The 16139-nt window shown below is 44.6% G+C and overlaps 1 protein-coding gene across 6 annotated transcripts in view; it reads right to left on the reverse strand.

Moving 5' to 3' along the window:
* LOC140210073 (solute carrier family 45 member 3) overlaps positions 1-16139 on the reverse strand; it is a 171585-nt gene that overhangs the window by 67028 nt on the left and 88418 nt on the right. The window contains exon 2 of one of the 6 annotated variants that reach the window (XM_072278861.1): positions 12549-12660. The exons of 3 other annotated variants lie outside the window; for them this stretch is intronic. The gene's annotated coding sequence lies outside the window, so the exon portion shown is untranslated. Of the gene's footprint in view, positions 1-3720; positions 3804-12548; positions 12665-16139 lie in introns of those variants that run through there. 2 more of the 6 variants (XM_072278860.1, XM_072278863.1) reach the window with 2 other exon arrangements.

Below are 16139 nucleotides of genomic sequence, written 5' to 3' on the forward strand. Positions count from 1 at the left end.
ATTACAATCGAGGAACGTGTTGTAGACCAGATATTGAACTTTTTGCTGTTGGACTCCGGCCATATTCCACCGAGATACAACACTGGGCGTCACGGGAGGTTGTTCCTGCCTGTGGCCATCAAACTTTGCAACTCCTCCCGTGGAGGGTCAGACACTCTGAGCCAACAGGCTGGTCCTGGACTTATTTCCATCTGGCATAGTTTGCATTTTATTGTTTGATTGTTTGTGGTTTTTGTATTGCTATATTTATGCTCTATTCTTGGTTGGCGCAGCTGTAATGAAACTCAATTTCCCTCGGGATCAATAAAGTATATCTATCTATCTATCTATATGTTATAATTATGTGGTTTTGTCGGTTTTTTCAGTCTTGGTTTGTCCTGTGTTTTGTGATATCACACCAGAGGAAATAATGTATCACTTCTTAATGCATGCATTACTAAATGACAATAAAAGAGGACTGCGTGTCTTCATAACCTAGTCGAAAAAACCTGCCATGGATTTATGCAAACAGGACAAGCTGACATTACTGAATCACTCCGTCAAGGTGCTCAAGGTATTCACCTGGCATTTTATCACACACAATTTCAATTGACCTACTTCCAGTGTGCAATCTTTAGACTTCAGGATCCAGAACGCATATCTATTGTCAGGAAGAAATAAGACATGCAAACGGCCAGCAGGGTGCAACGAAAACCGCACGAGGATGTTTTACACAAAAGGAAGCAGCAAAGAAAGGTGATCGAAATTATAACAGGAACTAATGGAGACGTTAAGTAGGGCCACTAGTCAGTAAAGTTTTAGCTTGGAAACAAAACTGTTTAACAACCACAGCCAACTCCCAGAGGAGGTTGTTCAGATAAGTTCTGCAACGTGGCAATGTTTCCTTTTATTCTTCAACTTCCTTCTGCTCTTTTTTTTTGCTGTTTTCTGAGCGGTTTGATGCAGACTGGGGCATTTCAGGGAAGAATGCTTTGCCCTGCGGCCTGCAGTGGGCTAGCGGTGTGACGCAGAACTGAACACTACTGGATTTTCAGTTTGATGTTTGACATTCTCTGTGTTGTCTGCTTGCCTTTTGCCATTTGCGCATTTTGTTTTTTCGCGCATTGTGGTGTTTGATGTTTTCTTGAACGGATTCTCGAACATGGTGTTTCTTTGTTTCGTGCCTGCTTGCAGGAGGATGAACCGCAGAGTTGTATTCCGTATATAAACCTCGCTAATAAATGTACTTCAAATCTATTAAACTCACTTTTTAGGCAGTACTAACTTTTTCATCTGACACAATATCTACACCACAAAATGCTAATTAAAATAGAAACTGAAATTCTGGAGCTACTCAGGCAGCATTCATAGAGAATGAAACTTGGCCAATAACAATGGCTCTTTATCAGAACTAGAAATGTGTAAGGAGGTATATATTGTGCTGCACAGTAAACAAGGGGATGTCTGTGAAGTTAACTACGGTGCACATGACATAAGTAGTTTTGATGTTGTCCAAGAGGGGCTGAAGAATGCCTGGTGATCATTGCTTCTCTGCCTGGAAGGTGTAGATGGAGGCTGCAGTCAGCTTCTGGTCAAAAAAAAAGGGAAATGTAAGGTATTTTGGACAAGTAAGTTAAATGAAATGGTTGCTGGGGTGGAAATATGTCTCTCTCAAAGGAGGTATATGGCATTCCTTCCTTCCAGTAGCCTGCAGGACACCCTTGGGCAAGGTGTAGCACCTGCTTAGCCCCCGATCAGGGTCACCTGAAGCCATGGGAGCAGGTGGTGGACGGTCGAATGAGCGGCTGGTGCAGATCACAAGCACTGGTTACATGACCACTGACGCCAGGCAGGCGACAGCTGAAGAGTATTGATAGTGGCTGGGGTCATTTTCCTTGCAAAGACACTGCCCGGAAGAAGGCAAAGGCAAATCGCTTCCGTAGAAAAATGTGCCATGGTCATGGAAAGACATGATCCCCCATGTCACACGACACGGCACATAACAAACAAAGGTAAATGAAAGAGACAGAAATACTGTAGGAGAGGGACAGAGCTTAAAGTCACAGAGAGATACAGAACAGAAACAGGTTCTGCAGCTAATTTAGTCTGTGCTGACCATTAACCTCCAACTTAAATTAAATCTATATCAATCCTCTGTTTTATTCTCTTCACACTCACAACAACTCCCCCTAGGGGAGGGAGGCTGAAGTGAGAAGCTGAGAGGTGACAGGTGGAAAAGGTAAAGGGCGGGAGAAGAAGGAATCTGATTGGAAAGGTGAGTGGACTAAGAAGAAAGGGAAGGAAGAGGGGCACCAGAGGATGGTGGTAGGTAGGTGAGGAGAAGAGAAGAGGTAAGAGGGGAGCCAGAGTGAGGAATTGAGGAAGTGGGAAGGGAGTGGGGGAAAAATTACCGGTAGTTAGAAAAATCGATGTTGATGCACCAGTCCTTTATCTTTTCCACCATTATCTCTCAGCTTCTTACTTCATCCTCCCTCCCCACCTACCCGTCTTCACCTATCATTTGGCTTGTACTCCATTTCCCCAAGTCTTCTTATTCTGGCCTCTTCACCTCTTCCTTTCCAGTCCCCGACGAAGGGTTTTGGCCCAAAATGTCAACTGTTCATTCATTTCCATAGATGCTGCTGACCTGCTGAGCTCCTCCAGTTTCTTGTGTGTGTTGCTTTGGATTTCCAGCACCTGCAGAATCTCTTGTCTTTATGTCTCTCCTCAGCCTTCTTCCCACAAGTGAAAAAAGTCCCAGCCTATCCAATCTCCCATGACAAGTCAAATCTCCAGCTCCGGTAACATCCTCGTGAATCTTTTCTACACCCTTTCCAGGTTAGTGACAACTGTTAGCGTGTATTCTGGAGCTAGGGTATAGAGTAAACATTAATTTCAGCTGCAACCTGTCTTCAGATTTGAATATGGATTGTAGATTAAATTTAAAATGCAGTTCTGAACAAAAGCTTCACTGAAGCTGCAGATTGGGGTTGATTACAAACCAGGAAATACCCACTCACTTGGTGTCTGCATTTTCACGAATCCAGAGAGACAGTCAGTCAGGATTAACATTCATTTTGGGTGTCTGAGGTGTGGGTTTGAAGAAGGATGTGTTTGAAAACTATATGCAATTCAAAGGAAGCATTGTAGATACATTGTATCATGTAATATTGGGACAAGCAAGCCTCTTGTGCCAAGAGTGTCTCAATATGATGCCTGCTGCTCATTTTGTTGAATAAAACAAATCTACAACCACGAGCTTCAGTGCCTTTCCGGTGATTTGTTCATGTCACAACAACATCCTTCTTTGGTAACTACACCTGTACAGAATACTCCAAGTGTAATCTCACCAACGTATTGTGACTTCCAACTCCTGCACTTAATGCCTCATCAATGAAGACAAGCGGAACAAACGCATTCTTTGCCACCATCTACCACTGATGCCCGATATCATGAAAAACAGTCATAACAGACTCTAACATATCAACATACTTTGTTCTTAACAGACAAGAATCCGAATTACTGGAGCAGCCATTCAGCCTACCCAGTCCATGCTTGCCCCTTGTTGAAAAATACAATTCCATGTTCTTCCTCCACAAAATGATACAATCAGTAGAACTGATCTAATTCCCTTTCACAGACCCCGATTCTTTCTGTTCTCATCATCCCTACAAATAGCAAGTTCTGGTTTCTAACCATCCGTATGAAGAGAAAAAAAATCTACTCACATCACTGCCATACCTTTTTTTGTCTAAAATGTTAAGACTGTGCCTGTGGGTCTCATCCAGTGGAGTTCTGCTGTTCCTTTGTGAAGTGCCTTATCTGCATTTCAAACTGAAGAAGGACTTGCATCACAGCCGCCCTCACTGATATCTCACTTTCTTCATGAATATTAAAACCAAACTTAGCTCTCAATGAACACTGCTCAAACCATCTTTAAATGCTGCACCTCGGAAACTGATCAGCCCACAAGCATTTGGCTTATATTATACTTACGCCCTTCGCTGGTAATTTCATCCCCGCCCACTATGAACCTCCCTCTGTTTTGCTTAAGAATCTTCAAAGGCACACAATTGCTTTGAGCAAACATCCTGGTAATATCCTTCCTGGTTCACCAGCAGTTTTCCTGAAGGACACCACAAGAACCTTTGGAATAACTCAAGGGTCGACATAAATGCAAGTTGTCGCGGCGGTTCTTCAACAAGTTCACGATGAAACTCGTAAATAGCCGTGGGCTCTAATCCGCCACTTGGCAGATAATGGTGGCCTGGCAACCACTAACGACTGGTCTGTGACAGAAAGGAAATTTTTAGCATTGTGGATAATAGGCAAGCCTACACGTGAACACAACAGGACTGATTCAAAAAAATAGAAGCAAGAATAGGCTATTCAGTCTATTTGGCAAGATCATATCTGATTAGTGACTTTATTTTATTGATGTATTCAGAGATACAGTGTGGAACACGCCCGCCTGGACAACAAGCCACACTGCATGGCAACCTACTTATTTAACCCTCGCATAATCACAGGACAATTTACAAAGACCAATTAACCTAATAACCGGTACATCTTTGGAACGTGGGAGGAAACCAGAGCGTCTAGAGGAAGCCTATGGAAAGGACATACGGATTTCCAAACTTCTTACAGATGGCATCAGAATTGACCTTTGAACTACCACGTCCCAAGCTGTAACAGTGTTGCACTCACGGCTAAGCTACTGAGTCACCCCAGTGGTTCAATGCTACTCCCCATATCTCTTGACTTCCATGTATCAAAGAAACCATGATAAGAGGAAAAGGTGAAATATGAGAGTAAGATAGCCAGCAATATCAAAGGAGATACCAAGAGCTTTTTTCACCCATATAAAGAGCAAAAAAGAGGCGAGAGTAGATATCGGACTGCTAGAAGATGATGCTGGAGAGGTACACCACAAAACTGTAAGTTACAGGAGCAGAATTAGGCCATTTGATGGATCCACTTCCCTCTCAGCCCCAATCTCCTACATTCTCCCCATATCCCTTCATACTCTCGACCAAACAAGAAGCTATCAACCTCTGCCTTATATATACCCAATGATTTGGCCTCCAGAGCCACCTGCGGCAACAAATTCCACAGATTCACCAGTCTCTGGCTAAAGAAATTCCTCCTCATCGCCATTCTAAACGGGCATCCCTCTATTCTGAGGCTGTGTCCTCTGTTTTAGACTCCCTCACCATAGGAAACATCCTCCCCACATCCACTCTATCCAGGGCTTTCAACATCCGTTAGGTTTCAGTGAGATTCTCCCCTCACTCTTCTGAATTCCAGTGAGTACAAGCCCAGAGCCATCAAACGCTCCACTGTTTATTCACTTCCATGGATGCTGCCGGACCTGCTGTGTTCCTCCAGCGTTGTGTGTCTGTGTTGCTCTAGATTTACTTATCTCACACACACATGGAAACGTTCAGTTTGTGTCAAATAGGAGACGGTTATGCTGAGTAGCTGGCAAGTGTCTCAATGCCACTTATGCCAGTATAGCATGCCCACAACTCACTGACCCTAACCCGCAAGTCTCTGGACTGTGGGAGGAAACCGGAGCACCCGGAGGAAACCCACGCGGTCACCGGGAGAACGTACAAACTCCTTACAGGCAGCGGTGGGAAACGAACCCTGATTTTGCTAGCACCTTAACAACGTTATGCTACTGTGCGGCCAAATTCTTTAGCATATTTCATCTCCCCAAACATCCTGTTCCCTTAATGGACGAAGCCCAGCCAGATGACGGGTCTCGACCCGAAAACCTACACACTCAAAATGTTGGAGGAACTCAGCAGGTCAGGCAGCGTCCATGGAAATGAATTAACAGTCGACCCAAAACTCTCAACCTGAAAGGCCAGCTGTTTATTCATTTCCATAGACGCTGCCTGAACTGCTGAGCTCCTCCAGCATTTTGTGTGTGTTGGTTTGGATTTCCAGCATCGGAAGGATTTCTCGTGTTTAGAATATTCACCTCGCCTTTATCTCTTCAGAAAGTTATTTAGACTCTGTTGCTTCAACAGCGATTGGAATTTATTCAGTTAAAAAGATACAATGAGCTTTAAGAGCTTATAACTTCAACTCTGACACATTTTTAGCCACGTCCTGACAATAGACTCAGTGCCTACAGATGAAAGGCAAACAAAATCAAAGTTTACACTGCCAGGAACTCCTGCCTATTATACTTGCCACCATAAATCATAGGTTCTTTGGAAAAAGATAAATTACCGGATAAAACAAATTAAAGCTGATTATAGATTTGCAAGACCAGCTCAGTTTGCAAGCAATTTCTGAATTACACTGTAGCACAAAGATAAAAGGAGACAAAAAATTGGCTTACAATCCATTGCCAACAACAGGGGCATGCTGACCTACAGTGGCTCCGATTTCAACTATATCTAAGTTCAGGATTCCAGTCGTAACTTACAGCTGCCTCTCAGAAGGTAGTGCTGACCTGCTTTGTTGAGTCACTGTTGTCCTTCAAGCGTAGATTCCCTCACAGTGCCGATGGGTAGAGCTTTCCAGGACTTGGACTCAGGGATCTGGGCCCATTATATCGATGCAATTATAAAGAAGGCACGACAATAAACTTTCAACTGCATAGGATCGAAAGAAGCTGCAGAAAGTCGTGAACTCAATCAGCTCCATCACGGGCACTAGCCTCCACAGTATCCAGGACATCTGCTCATTGCTACCATCAGGGAGAAGTACAGAAGCCCCAAGACGCACACTGACAGTTTCAGCAGCAGCTTCTTCCCCTCTGCCATCAGATTTCTGAATGGACATTGAACCCATGGACACTGCCTCACTACTTTTTCGCACTACTTATTTATTTCAGCTTTCATTATTATGTATTGCAATGTACAGCTGCCACAAAACAACAAATTTCATGACATATGCCAGTGATGTTAAATCTGATTCCGATGAAAGAATGCCGAAGCGATTCCATATCAGAGAACATCAAGGAAGAGGCTACACAGCATCCACACCCAGATAACTAGACTCAACAGTTACTCCCCTAAGCTGTCAGGCTGATTTACTCATCAACCCACCCACCTAGTGTCACTTTACGTACTTACAATCTATGTATATAACAGTTACTTGTACATTGTGTTTTATTGGATTGCTTTTATATTTATATTTACTGTGGTTTTTTTGTAGATTTTTTCTTGTGTTCTTTATGCTTATTGTGTTTGTTAGGGCATATACCCCTTACTAATCAAGAACCTATCAAGGCTCTGCTTTAAATATACCGATAACTTGGCCTCCACAGCCCTCTGTGGCAAAGAATTCTACAGATTTACCACCCTCTGGCTGAAGAAATTCCTCCTCATCTCAGTTCTGAAGAGACATCCTTGTATGCTGAGGCTGTGCCCTCTGGTCCTACACCCTCTCGCTATCGGAAACATGCTCTCCATCTCCACTCTCTCCAGGCCTTTCTCACTGAACAGGCTTCAGTGAGAACTCTCTCTCTCGTTCTTCGAAACTTCAGCGAGCACAGGCCCAGAGCCATCAAGCACTCCTCATGCATTAACCCTTTCACTCCCGGGATCATTCTTGTGGACCTCCTCTGGACTCCCTCGGATACAAAAAGCCCAGTGTTGCTTGAGATCAGAATGGTAACAGGTACACAGAGGTGTAAAAACAGGTGTCTGCTGCTTCTTACAGCTCATAATCCTCAATGCACTCCCCCATACTGTGGTCAGTGCAGATACCGTACTTCACTGAGTTTCATGAAAGAAACGAAAGTGCTTCTAACTCAGACAAGAATGCTACCGACTAATCCGCACACACAATCCCCTTACTTTTCATCCTTCAATAGGATTGCCATCTCAAGTCTTAATTAAAGCCCCTGTAAAGGTACCTTCATTGACTGCTTCCTTTTAGCTGTGTACTTGAAAACAAAACATTTACATCTCACTTTTGGTCTTATCCAAACTGTGTGCTGGTTGTTACACGTTCACACCCGCATTAATAACCTTCCACTATTTTGAAAATGTCCCATTTAAATCCTCCCTAATCCTGAAATTACACCTCTGGCTTTTCAAGTCAGATTATAACAGCATTCTCTCATCCCAAGAATATACATTTCATCGACATGACACAAGTACACACACTAATAGCAATTTCTACACAGTTTAACCATTATTTTTAACATCAAACTATTTTCCAAATCTTTCCATTCCGGTTATAAACATGTCTGGAACTGAAGCATGTCTCCTATTATTCCTTATTAAGAGAATTTCCACCTTTGGGTCTGCAGTCCGTATCCCTGTATTCCTTCAATAATTTACTATATTTCCATGTTAAATCTCTCAGTGTACCACCTCATGCTAAAAGATTAAAGATTAGCTTTTTTCACCACAGAGTCATAGCTCAAAGTAAATATAAGTCACCATATACAACCCTGAGATTCATTTTGTTGCAGACATACTCAATAAATCCACAATAGAATAATAGATATCTGTTAGTCTTGTGAGACCGTGGATTTGCACCTTGGAAGGTTTTTCCAGGGCGCAGGCCTGGGCAAGGTTGTATGGAAGACCGGCAGTTGCCCATGCTTCAAGTCTCCCCTCTCCACGCCACCGATGTTGTCCAAGGGAAGGGCACTAGGGCTGATACAGCTTGGCACCGGTGTCGTCGCAGAGCAATGTGTGGTTAAGTGCCTTGCTGAACACGCTGCCTCAGCTGAGGTTCAAACTAGCCACCTTCAGATCACTAGACCAACGCCTTAACTACTTGGCCATGCGCCAACACAATAGAGTCGACAGAAGACCGCACCAACTGGGCGTTCAACCAGTGTGCTAAAGACATAGAGCACCACAGAGTAGGTAAAACCCCATCAACCCACCTAGTCGGTGCCGAACTATTATTCTTCCTGGTCCCGTCAGCCTGCACCTTTACCATGCCCCTCTCACCCACGTACCCATCCAAAGTTCACTGAAGAATCGAAACATGCAGTGAAATCCGCGGGTGGGTCCACAAGTGTCACCGTGCTTCTGGCGCCACCATGGCACGCCCACAAAATACTCACCCCAACTCGTATATCTTTGGACTGTGGGAGGAAACCGGAGCACCTGGAGGAAACCCACGCGGTCACGGGGAAAATGCACAAACTCCTTACAAGCGGCAGCGAGGGTTGAACCTGATCTTACAACTGGCGTCGCAGTGTGTTCTGCTGCTGTGCTGGCCAACCCCGCGCTCTCTGTCCATGTCTAGCTTTCTTTTCAGGTGACCAGACTGGTGTGAATGAGGCTTCAGAAAATAGATGCTGCATAGTACCCTCTCATGAGAGTGATTCCCATATTCTGTAATCCCTTACCTTCTCAACATTACATTCTGAGTCCCAAACTACTTTTACTAAATGGAGAACGGGAGGTCAGCAATCAAAATTAGAGAAGTGATGAGCTAACCCTCGAGCTGAAGAACACTTATCACTCCTATTCTTCGCTTTTCTGCTCTTAACCACCCTGCTTCTCGCCACCTGTATAATAATTACCTCGTGACACAAGGTAATGAGAGTTTTCTAAAGTCTAAATAAACTACTTTCACTGCAATACTGACAGGTGCACAACTTTCTCAACCCCCCTCCATCTGTCTGACTTTTTCTTACTTTAATAACACTAATTACATCCAACGGAACGGGATTTGCCTGAAGCGCTGCTGTTTTTAAGTACAAGAGATTCTGCAGATGTTGGAAATCCAGAGTAACACACACACACACACACACAAAATGCTGGAGGAACTCAGCAGGTCAGGCAGCACCTGTGAAAAGCAGAGATTCCTAACTTGTTTTCATGCCATTAAGGAAGGGATCTGTGGACCCCAGGTTGGGAATAAAGGATCAGCATTTCAGGTTGAAACCCTTCATTAGGGCTCGTGGTCAGGTTTTGATGAAAGGTCTCAGCCCAAAATGATGCCCGTCCATTCCTTTCCATTGAAGCGGCCTAACCTGCTGAGTTCCTCCAGCGTTTTGTGCGTGTTACTTTTTATAAGTGCTATTTTCTCGGTGTGCTTATTAAGCCAATACTGAATGAGTAAGACAAGCACTTGATTCAAAGCATCGATAAATCTACAGCAACAGACATAAAATGCTGGAGGAACTCAGCAGGTCAGGCAGCTTCTAAGGTGGGGAAAAAGCATTTCAGGCTGAGACGTTTGTATCAGAAATGGTCATTTTTTAGCTTTTTGCCTAACTCCCCTTTCTTTTTCATCTGTATACATCCTGGCTTGTTAGCCAAGCTGCATCACCATCTGGTATTGGAACAGCAGTGCATCGGACCGCAAGCTTCCTCCAACAGCTCGATATTGGAGCAGATTCTGGGGGCTAACAACATACATTTGACTGTTCTCCCTCCCAGGCTGAGCCTTCAGACTAACCGCACATCTAGCGGGATTAAGCTTCAAAGCCACTTAAGTATCTGAACCATATTAGTTGATATCCAAATATTCAGCTTCCGAGAGCTGAATTTGAGATCACAGTACGTTTCAGGGGGAAACACACACACACAATGCTGTAGGAAGTCAGTATGTCGAGCAGCATCTATGGAGGGGAAGAAACAGAAGCTGTTTCGGGCTGAGACGCTTCATCAGGACTGGATAGGAAGAGGGCAGAAGCCAGGAAAGGAAGGTGGAGGGTAAGAGAGAACAAGATGGCAGGTGAAAGGTGAGGGGGAAGTGGTTCATTATCATCTTCATCACCTGTTGAAGGTCTTGGCCTGAAATACTGATTGTTCACTTCTGTCCACAGATGCTTCCTGACCAGCCAAGTTCTTCCCCTGCTTTTTGTTTTGCTACAGATTTCAGAATCTGTAGCCTTGTGTCTTTCTTAATAATTGAAAGATCAATGAAAATAGTAACTTCCAGCAATCTCTCCTGCCCCCCTTTCTTTTTCCACTCCCCATTCGGGCTCCCCCCCCACCCTTTCTCCTCACCTGCTCATCATCTCCCTCTGGTTCTCCTCCGCCACCCCTTTCTCCCATGGCCCACTATCCTCTCCTATCAGATTCCTTTTTCTTCAGCTCCTTACAGTATCCACCTATCATCTCCCAGCTTCTTACTTCATCCTCTGCCAACTTGTACTCCTTCCCCTCCCCCTGCCTTTTTATTCTGGTTTCTTCCCCCCTTCCTTTCTAGTCCTGATAAAAAGTCTTAGCCTGAAATGTTGACCGTCTGTTCTCCTCCATAGATGCTGCCGGACTTGCTGAGTTTCTCCAGCAGTTTGAGTGTGTTGCTCAAGATTTCCAGCATCTGCAGAAACCCATGTGTTTATCTTTCAACGGACAGCCTCTCAGACCACGATGTCTGCGCGGGTTCTTGCCCTCACGTCCCTGCAATACATTCCTTGTTGAGGATTTATCCAATTCCTTTCTGAAGAAATAAACTCTTCTCAGGCTTCCAGGTTTCAATTATAACCAACGCTTCGATGACAAACTCTGCCGTCATCTGCGGGGATGATGCCTGGGCAGGTCTAGTCCGGTGGTATTTATATCCCTGTAGTCCGTCCCTCCTGATTGGTTAGGCTGTATCCAATCAGGTCTCCGCTCTACCACCTTGCTTATAATCAAATCCCAGTTCTTGCTTAGAGCGGGACCTTCATCTTTGTTAAAATCGATACATATCGGTTGTAATCGATATCCGTACCCGGCTGGAAGCCCAAGAAGAGTTTATTCGTCATGTATGCCCGGAAAGCACTAGATCATTTTTTGCTACCAAAGAATTTGCAATGCTTATCCCAACGCCACAAGAAAGCTTCTGACTCTGCTTTTACACTTATTTCCGCATTATTATTTTACATTGTTCTAGCTCATGTGAACAGTATGCAAGATGAATTTTCCACTGTATATTGGTACATGTGACAAAAAGAAACCTCTATCAAAACTAACACTGTCACAACTCTGTGTGAAAAGTTATGGACTTTGCAAACTATGGCAAACAACCATGCAGCTTGATCATTCTTTCAAGACATCCCGAAACACTTCAAGGCCAGTGAAGAGCTTCTGAACAGCGGCCACCAAATTGCACACAGCAAGGTCCCAGAAGCAGACCCCAAGGAAAATGACCATGAAAGTCGGCTTTAGTGCAGGTCCACCCCAGGTTACGAACGCCTGACGTGAGACCAGGCATTTAGCAGACTAGAGGGATGGACTTTCTGGCTGGGGCAACCTCTGTCCACTGGGAACTCTGTGGCTTAATTTTCCGCTTGTGAATGGCACGCAGGTTATGGACAGTTCTCAGGATCGAAACTCTGCTGTAACCCAGGGAAGACGTTTACTTTGGAGCAAAAAATTGGTGCTTTGTGAGAACGCCAAGGGAAAAAACTTATATTTTTCCTCTGGATCAGCGTCACGGGGTAATTTATCAATGGTCTAAACAACTTAATGGAAACATGACACTTCCGGGGATGTAGCAGACCCACAACACTCCACTGGGCCGTTAGTCTTGACCTTCTTGAACCCACAATTACCTAACTCCTGCTTTCTCTCAAAAAACCAAAGTGGTCACTCAGGGTCCCCTCCCTCCCACCTTCTCTTAAATGCATCTATACTACTCACCCCTCTGGGAGCAGTTTCCACATCCTCACCAGTCTTTGGGTAAAGAAGTTCCTTCCAAATTCATTGCTGGATTTCTTGAGTATGATCTTATATTCCAGCCTCTAGTTCCTCTCTTCCTGACAAATGGAAAAACACTCTGTGTATCCAGTATGTTAAAACATATTTTAGAGTTCTCTATTAGATCACCCCTCAGCCTCCTACTCTCAAGAGAGATCCACATCAACGAGATCAAACAGAGGTCAATGAGTGGAGTGTGATCATCTGCCAAGTGCCATTATATTCCAGACAACAAATACTGGGAGGTTCTAAACTTAGTAAAGACACCAAGCTCAAATTAAAAAAAAACATTTCCCTTTCTACCGTTGACGGACCAGTTGATTCAAAGTGCATTTATTATCAACGAATGTGTAAATTATACAACCTTGGGATTTGTTTGCCTAACAGACTGTCGCAAAGCAAGGAACCCGAAAGAACCCAATTTTAAAAAGTAAGACCAACCTCCCCAGTGCCCACAAAGAGAAAGAAACAAGGCATGCAGACAATAGAAGGGAGCAACGTCAACAGCCACCCAAACCAAATTGAATCCTTTGATCCAAATCCCCGGAGCTGCTCGGAGTAGACCGAAAGGGATTTGTCCCCAATTTCCAATGGCGCACCCTACAGTCAGCCAATCATAAACTTGGTTACTTCTTGGCTCCAACTGCTGTACCTTGTTGGTTGGTTACACAATAGCACAGGACTTGCATGTGTTTCGCAGTTGTAGAATCAGAATCAGGTTTAATACCACTAGCAAATGTTGTGAAATTTGTTGCTATGCATAATCAAAACTGTAAATTATGGTAAATATATATTTAAAGTTAAATTAAATAACTGGTGCAAAAAGAAAAAAATGTAGTTCATGAGTTCACTGTCCATTCAGAAATCTGATGGCAGAGGAGATGACGCTATTCCTGAATCATTGAGTGTATGCCTTTGGGCTCCTGTACCTCCTCCCTGATGGTTGCAATGAGAAGAGGGCATGTCTGTAATGATGGACGCCACCATTTTGAGGCATCGCTCCTAGAAGACGTCCTGGATGCTGGGGAGGCTAGTGCCCATGATGGAGCTGACTGAGTTTATTAAAGAGAGAGAGAGAGAGCCTGTGGTATGTCGAATACCAGGTGAACGAGTAGTCTTTGGGTTACTGCAAGTGTGTGTATTTGCTGATGCTTTGCTGCACGCTCAGTGTTGGGTGCCAATGCTTATTTTTGCTGGTGGGGAAGGGGAGATTGTTGCTTTGCTGCTGCTTACGAGTGGGAGGGGGGATATGGGGGGGTGCTTTGCAGTTTTGTCATTCATTCTTTGGGGCACTCCTCTGTTTTCATGGATGGTTGAGAAAAAAAACCATTTCAGGATGTATATTGTATACATTTCTCTGACATTAAACGTACCGCTGAAACCTTTGAATAAATTGTAGAAGTGGGTACAATTACAATATTTAAAATACATTTGGATAAGTACATTATAGGAAAGGGTATGGTCACTCTGTCTGAGTAAGCACGCAGTCACCTTCATGAACCCCACAGCACCTGATGACCCTGTGATCTCGGTCTCTGAGCACATCCTTCAGGAGGGTGAATCCACAGAAAGCACCTGGTCCAGGTAGTGCACCTGACTGGTACTGAAGACCTGTGCTAATCAACTGGCTGGAGTGTTTACAGATTCCCATACTGTAAAAGGGCTTGATGGGATAAAGTTTGTCAAATGCGTTTCCTTAATCAGTACTTAGAAGTCACAACTAGAGAGAGTGTGATACTACATCTCCTAATAGGGAATGAGACAAGGCAGGTGACAGAACTTTGTGTCGGGAAACACCTTGCATCCAGTGATCATAATGCTATTAGTTTCAAGGTAATTATGGAAAAAGAATAAGATCTGGTCCTTGGTTTGAAATTCTAAGTTGGCGAAAGGCCGATTTTGATGGTATCAGAAAGGACCTGGCATGTGTGGATTGGGATAGGCCGCTTTCTTCCCCAGGTTGTGAGGCTAAGGCATACCCGGCCAGCACTGAGGTCTTGTCACTAGGACAGCGAGTTGTTCACTGTTACTGTCTATCCATGCTGCACACCACATGTACTTCGGATTATATTTCATTGACATATTTGTGGTAATATTGTATTTCACGTGCTGTGTGTGATATACGTATTGTGGGTGTACCATGGTCTGGAGGAGCGTTGTTACATTTGGTTGCATATGTGTGCAGTCAGATGACAATAAACTTGAACTTGGATTCTGAGGTACCAGTGCTCTCAAACAGACCACAGTCAATACTGTAAAGTGCTACTTAAAATAGTCAACCAAGGCATGGAGACGTGGCACGTTTAAGTAATTGTAACAAGACCGTGAGGGTAGGGTAGTAAACAAAAACTCGTGGAAATGAGAAGGTTGGTTGACAAAAGGATAACGACTAAGTGGAAAGGATGATTATAGTCCATGGATCACTGAGGAAAACATTACCAGGGTAAAAGGGCCAAATGGGCTGTGACATCATAAAAGAATCACAGCAATTGTGTGCAATCCTGGTTGCTCCTGTCGCGGGAAGGACTTGGAGACTTTGGAAAGGGTCACCCGGTTGCTGCGCTTGCATGAGAGGGTTTGAAGTAAGTAGAAACTAGACAAACTCGGACTGTTTTCTCCGCAGTGTCAGAGGCTGACAGAACAGAGAGGACTGAACACAGAACATGAAACAGTACAGCTCTGTACAGGCCCTTTGGGCCATGATGGGTGTACCAAACTTTCAACATACTCCAAGATCATAACAGCATAAGCCACAGAAGTGGAAATAGACCATTTCTCAAATTGTGTCTGCTCCACCATTCCATCATGGCTGATTTATTATTCCTCTCAACCCCATGCCCCTGCCTTTTCCCCATAACCTTTGACACCCTTACTACTCAAGAACCTATCCGCCTCCGGACTCTGGAACCTATCCACCTCTGGACTCAGGAACCTACCTGCCTCCGGACTCTCTGGAACCTATCCGCCTCCGGGCTCTCTGGAACCTATCCGCCTCCGGTTCCGCCTCCGGGCTCTCTGGAACCTATCCGCCTCCGGTTCCGCCTCCGGGCTCTCTGGAACCTATCCGCCTCCGGGCTCTCTGGAACCTCTCTGCCTCCGGACTCTCTGGAACCCCTCTGCCTCCGGACTCTCTGGAACCTATCCGCCTCTGCTTCAAATATACCCAATGACTTGGTCTCCATAGCCATCTGTGGCAAAGAATTTCCCAGTGAACCTACAAGCTTTCAGTGACGTGCTGAGGGACAACTTCCTTACCAGAGAGACAATCGTCTGAGCGAGTCTGGTCTGCGCTCGAGGCAGATGGGACTGAAGGACTCTGTTTCAAACACCTGCAGAGAAGTATGGGCCAATATTCACCCTTTAACCAGCCGTGTCTAAAATCAGGTACAGTTCCAACACACAATGGCCCTGGCCATTGAACGTGGCTGGCTGTGGGAGCTTGCTCTTCACATTCTTATTTAAGTTGAAGAAACAGCTCAGTAACAGGCCCAATGAACCCATGTCACCCAATTATACCCCTGTGGGCAATTAACC

This window comes from Mobula birostris, chromosome 14 (assembly GCF_030028105.1).
Source record: "Mobula birostris isolate sMobBir1 chromosome 14, sMobBir1.hap1, whole genome shotgun sequence".
Taxonomy (NCBI): Eukaryota; Metazoa; Chordata; class Chondrichthyes; order Myliobatiformes; family Myliobatidae; genus Mobula; species Mobula birostris.